Here is a 5924-nt window from a genome sequence, read left to right as displayed (position 1 = left end):
TTAACAAAGTAAACTGATTGACGATTTCGTGGGCATTTCTCAAAAGAATGTGATTCTTTACATACGACACAGCTGATGCTTGTTTTCTCTATCGCATTGACTTGCCCATTTCGAGCTCCTAAATTGTTTATTGCAATGTCTTGCAACAAGTTTATCATCGCATTCATCTGATTTTGTAATGATGTGATGGCACCATTAATCGAATTACCTTCTCTAGGCTTTGTTCTTTGATCGCTTTCATGCCAATCTTCGTGGTTTTTTTAGATGCATCAAGAATATTCTTTGCTTCATCATATGTTTTGTACAGAAGACCTCCTGTTGCTGCCACATGGCAACTGTCTACAATGCAGAGTTGAGTCCATGATAGAAAATCTCCATTTGAAGGCAATCAGGTAATACATTGTGTGGGCAGTCGCGTATTAATCTCTTGAATCTCGCCCATGCATCACTGAGCGATTCATCTTCTTCTTTTTCAAAATTGGTGATCAATTTTCTCCTTCTGGCATTTTCTGTGGGAGGGAAATACTTCTTCAAAAATTTCTCCACAACTTGTTCCCATGACGTTATCTCTCCTGGTTCGAGAGAGTATGCCCATTTTCTTGCTTTATGGCATAGTGAAAATGGAAATAACGTGAGTCGAACCTCTTCTGGGGAAATATAAGGAACACAAAAGTGTTGCAGATTTCAATGAAGCTTCGTAAATGAGCGTGTGGATCTTCACCACGCCGTCCTCTAAACTGTCCTACTGTTTGTATCATTTGTAACATTACTGGCTTCATCTCGAACCTTGATCCATCCAATGTGGGTCTCATGATTCCTGGGGAGAAATCATACAAGTTTGGTGAGCATAGTCTTGGTTGGTTCTATTGCGATCATTTGCCAGTAGGATGAGATTTGCCATCATGTTGTTTCATTCGCTACTCGTTCTTTAGCTTGTTTAACCATTCTACGAACTCTTCCTTGCCATTTACATCTATTTCCCTACCTTTTGTTAAAACTTCTTTCAATATTTCCTTCGCTTATACGACGCTTGCTTCTTCCTTCACAGGTCGAAAGCTAGAAAGATCAAAGAGGTTTGATGTTAGTGCAATCTACACCGTAATCCCCAGCAATGGTGCCAAAAACTTGATGCGTTGATTTATCATGCAATGAAAGGATGTGTGGATGCAATGATCATGCAAGTTTTTCTAACAAAGCCCAAGTATAAGCCTTCTTAGGGTCCTGGTAAGTCCAGGGTCGAACGCAGGGATTACTAAATAGATATGTGACAGACTCTCTGATCTTATTGCGATGGTGATTTAACTTTGATTTTCAAATGTGATGAAATTAAATGCATAGCGATGAAAGGGTGGTGTTATAACAAATATGTGATAAAGGGGCTGAGAAGAGGTTTTGCTAGCATTTCTTAAGATATTGTACTTGTCATGCAATCATGCTATACAAAAATATTAAGCACTACATTTCTCAATGCATAATGACACATTTCCTATGTCTAGGATGCATGCGATGTGTATGGAATGCATCAGATAGAACTTATTTCTAAGTCTCTACTCTTGCTTATGCGATATAATCTGACTCTCTCAAGCCTAGATTCTGTCTTTAGAGTACTCTCTCAAGCACTCCAAATGATGAAAGAAGCATACATAAGACAAGATAATCGCATAAAGTGCATAGCTTAAATCATGCTAGCTAAGTACTTCTCAACCCATTCACGAATTTAGCTACTCATATATGGTGTGAAGAGACTGAACATAAATTGAAATGTAGTTTCCATTCTTACAGATAAAATCTTTAAGTACAAAACAATAAATGGTGTAAGTGTTAAGCCAGGTAAGCAATGTCTTTCTTCCTCTGGTGTTTACCCTACTTTTATCTCTTCACTTCTTTCCCAAGTTGTAAACTCTTACTCTTATAAGGGTTTGATGTCTCTCCTCCATGTTGTTTTAAGTCCTCCAGGTTTCGTAGCATTGGGTATTTATAGACTTCCAGACAAAACAGTTCTTCTCACTAATGACCGCGTGGATGGACAGCATTAAGTTCCATACCCCATTGCATCGTCTGATGGTCACTAAAGGTTCAATGGATTTGCAACGGTATGGTCTTCAACGGCCGTCAACTAAATTTCTAATTTGACCGTTATCGGCTTTACGTCCCATCATGTTTTATTACATTAGCCCACTGTCTTTATGTAAAGTCATCACGCGATCATCTTTGAAGTACCCTTGGATCGCCAACTCAAAATGCGCTATCACCTTGTTCCTGCATAGAATAACTCAATTTAACTACTTTTATGCAATGAGAGTTAGTGATCGCAATATTTCTTTTAGTTTGGCGCATTCAATCGTAATATTTCCTATTCACCATCGCTTTCTCCCATTGTTTTAATAATTTGAGCTTTAATAACTTGTATTTCTACCAGTTATCATATACATATAAATATGTGATATTTATATGTTAATTACCTTTATATTAAATATAATTTAATATAGTAACTTAATTGGTTGTGGTTAACTAATTGATTAAGAAATTTTATAGAGAGGTGGATGCATATAAACATGTGATGTTTATATTTACTAACCAACTATGTATATATATTAAATTGAATTTAATATATATGGTTACTTAGTTGTTGTGCTAATTAATTAAATAAAGATTATTTAATTAATTTAGCACAAGGGAAGAAAAGGAAAGACTTAGAGAATGAGTTAACCCTTCTCCATATATATTCTTTCTTATGGCCCTTTTTAGGGTAAGTTTCCATTCGAAGATATTTTAACCTAGCCACTAAAAGGAAAACCTCTCTTCATTCCCTCAAATATTTTTCTCTACATCTTCCTCTTTCAATTATTGTTTACCACTTATCCAATTATTGGAATTCCTAAAAGAATAACAAGGTTATTCTTGTGGTATTGCTTGAGATCGATTGAGGAGGTGTTCGTTTGAAAAGCTAGAAGAGGGTTCGAGAGGCCCGGAGTCTACAAAGGTAAGAACGGTTATTTCCCTTTGTTTCTCCTTCATTAAAACATGCTTTTATGATGTTTGTCCCTTTTATCTTATTTTAGAACGTTGGTTTTGTTTTTCATAAAATGTAAAATATGAATGCAAGACGATCCACATGCTTTCGCTCGGGATAAGATTTCCAAAATTAGCAAATTAGTTTTTTGATATAATAATTTATTGTTTCATATATGCAACAATTAGGTGTTCATTACAAGAAAAATTCAAGGTTATTTCATGAAGCTTGAAACAATATGCAGTCGACTTACAAGTGGATCATGTTTCAAGTAATAACCTAAAGGGTCTATAGTATATGGATTAAAGTTAGGTGTCTTGTTTTAGTAACACTATAGATACGACCCACTTTGTAATCGTTATATGTAACGACCCGACTTTCTAAGACACCTCATAAGGTCGTTACTACATGCATGCATAAATATTTCCATTTAAAATAAGGAAAATGGACCGATTTATTAAATAAAGAATTTAAATAGATTTCAACTCACAATTCATACTATTTGATTCCAGGTACCCCTTAAAACATAAATTTTAAAAATAAAGGAAATTAACTGAAAAAGAAAAGCTTTAACACCTAGACTCTGTCAAAAACAAGACCATGAAAAGAAAACTATAAACAAGACAAGGCTTATGAACTCAAATGCAGAAGCATTATTCTGGTCCTATTGGCACTGTTCCGGATTCCTCTTGTCAGTCGCCTGAGTATCTTTTCCCTTAACTGAAAAAAAAAAAACGTAAACATAAAGGATGAGTCTAAAATACTCAGTAAGTGACCCCATTATCAGGATCAGGCTATGCATCCACTTGTAGTGAATGCCTGAGTTAGTGGGACATGCTTACTGCAACTGTTCCTGAAAGACTTACTAAGGGGATAACCTGTCTCGCCTTAATTCGCATCTATAGTGGCCTGATCGCACACTAATCAAATATGGGAAAAGGAATATGAACATGAACTTGTAAACTCACGCATGTCTAATGGTCTGATGGCACACCGACAAAATATGAAACTAGACCCATTGGTCCCTGGAATAAAACATGTGTCGAGACAAGATGGTAGATCGCCTCTACTGGTCTAATCATGCATCACATATATAAATTAATTTCATGAGTATCCCACAGCACAAATCATAACATATTATATAGATTCAATCATGCTTATAATCCTCTTAACTTCCATGCAACAAATAGTGTGTCGTTATTCCAAATCATGCTTCTAGAATCCATTAAATAACTTAATAATCTAAACTAGGGCACAAAAGCATCAATAATAGAACCATTTACCTAAAAATAAGTGAAGAAAAATTATCACAGCAACCAACTCCAATAATTTACTGAAACAAAATCTTAGAAAATAAATCCCATCCCAAAATTAAATTGCTAGGCCCAATTCCAAACACAATTTATCCAGAGGGTTTGAAACCTTGACTTACCACACTTCAACAAGTTCCCACCGAAATCGGTTCTATCTTGATGGGAAACTCCTCAAAAACCTCCAAATCTTGAATCCAAAATCAAAGATTCTGGCCAAAAATTGGCGACTGAACAGCATAGATGGTTGGAACGATGGCTCAAATCAACGGTACAACGGACGATGATGAAAACCGATTAGGCGAGCGACCAACGGATAAAAACAGAAAAAGGCACAAACATCAACTAGACCTAGGTAGCGGTGTCTAGAAGAGAGCTGAGACCAGTAGCAACAGAAGGCGGCTAGAGTCAGCTAGGCTTCTTGACTCATGAAGACAAATCGAGAGGGGGGTCTCCTTCTATGCACGCGTGAACGAGGGAGAGAGAAAATTGAAATTTTATTTAATTACTTTTTTTTTCTTTTTCTATCACTCCAAAATACAAATATATATAACAACTTTACACCTCAATCCTTTTCCTTCTACAATTCCAAAATCCAAATCCTTTTGGAAAATAGATTTAAATCAATTATCCAAGTAATCAATTTAATTTTAATTATCTCCTCCAAACTGTAAATATAAAACCAAATCTCCCAAATTTTAATTCATTTTTTTTCCAAATTAAGTTGAGATTGAAATAAATTCAAAATTCTCCTTGACTTAAAACGTAGATTCTAAATTCTTCACTGAACAAAATTTAAAATTGAATTGTTCTTTCACAAATTCAACCTCTAAATTTCAAAATAGTTATTAAATATTACAAAATGACTAAATTAAATTACATAGAAATTTGGGATGACACATTCTTCCCTCCTCGAGAAATTTTTTTCCTCGAAAGTTTATTCCTGAAAAAGCTATAGATATTGGGCCTTCATCTCATCCTCTCGTTCCCGTGTAGCCTCCTCGAGTCAATAATTTTGCCACAAAATTTTCACTAGTGTTACCCCCTATTGCGTAGAGTCTTCACCTTCCTGCCAAATATTCGAACAGGCTTCTCCTCATAACTTAAGCCCTCATTCAATTGCAAAGGCTCATAATCTACTACGTGAGATTGATCTGCTACATACTTTCTCAACATAAAGACATGAAAAATATTATGAACTGCAGAGAGAGATGATGGTAAAGCTAACCGATAAGCCATAAGGCCAATCCGTTCAAAGATCTCAAATGGCCTAATAAAACAAGAACTTAGTTTCCCTTTCCTACTAAACCTTAGGACACCTTTCATGAGTGCCACTTTCAAGAACACTTTATCAACAGTTTCAAATTCTAGGTTTTTATGCCTAACATCAGCGTAATTCTTTTGTCCACTCTAAGCTATTTGTATACATGCTCTAATCTTCTGTATTGCTTCATTCATGGTTTGCACAATCTCAAGTCCTAGCAACTTCCATTCACCAACCTTATCCCAGCATACAGGCGACCTGCAAATCTTCCCATATAGAGCCTTAAACGGCAACATGCCAATGGTAGCCTAATAACTATTGTTATAACCAAACTCTG

General features: G+C 35.6%; 1 non-coding gene across 1 annotated transcript; it reads left to right on the top strand.

Moving 5' to 3' along the window:
• The first annotated feature begins 394 nt into the window (after positions 1-394).
• Positions 395-501, top strand: LOC120076944 (small nucleolar RNA R71). The gene has a single exon (XR_005481689.1). It is a non-coding gene; the product is annotated as a small nucleolar RNA R71 (small nucleolar RNA).
• The last annotated feature ends 5423 nt before the right edge of the window (positions 502-5924 follow it).

The sequence above is a fragment of the Benincasa hispida genome, chromosome 4 (assembly GCF_027475165.1).
Source record: "Benincasa hispida cultivar pf3 chromosome 4, pf3_genome.v1.1, whole genome shotgun sequence".
NCBI classification, from domain to species: domain Eukaryota; kingdom Viridiplantae; phylum Streptophyta; class Magnoliopsida; order Cucurbitales; family Cucurbitaceae; genus Benincasa; species Benincasa hispida.
Note: the sequence above shows the minus strand (reverse complement) of the source record. Positions and strands in the feature narration are given on the sequence as shown.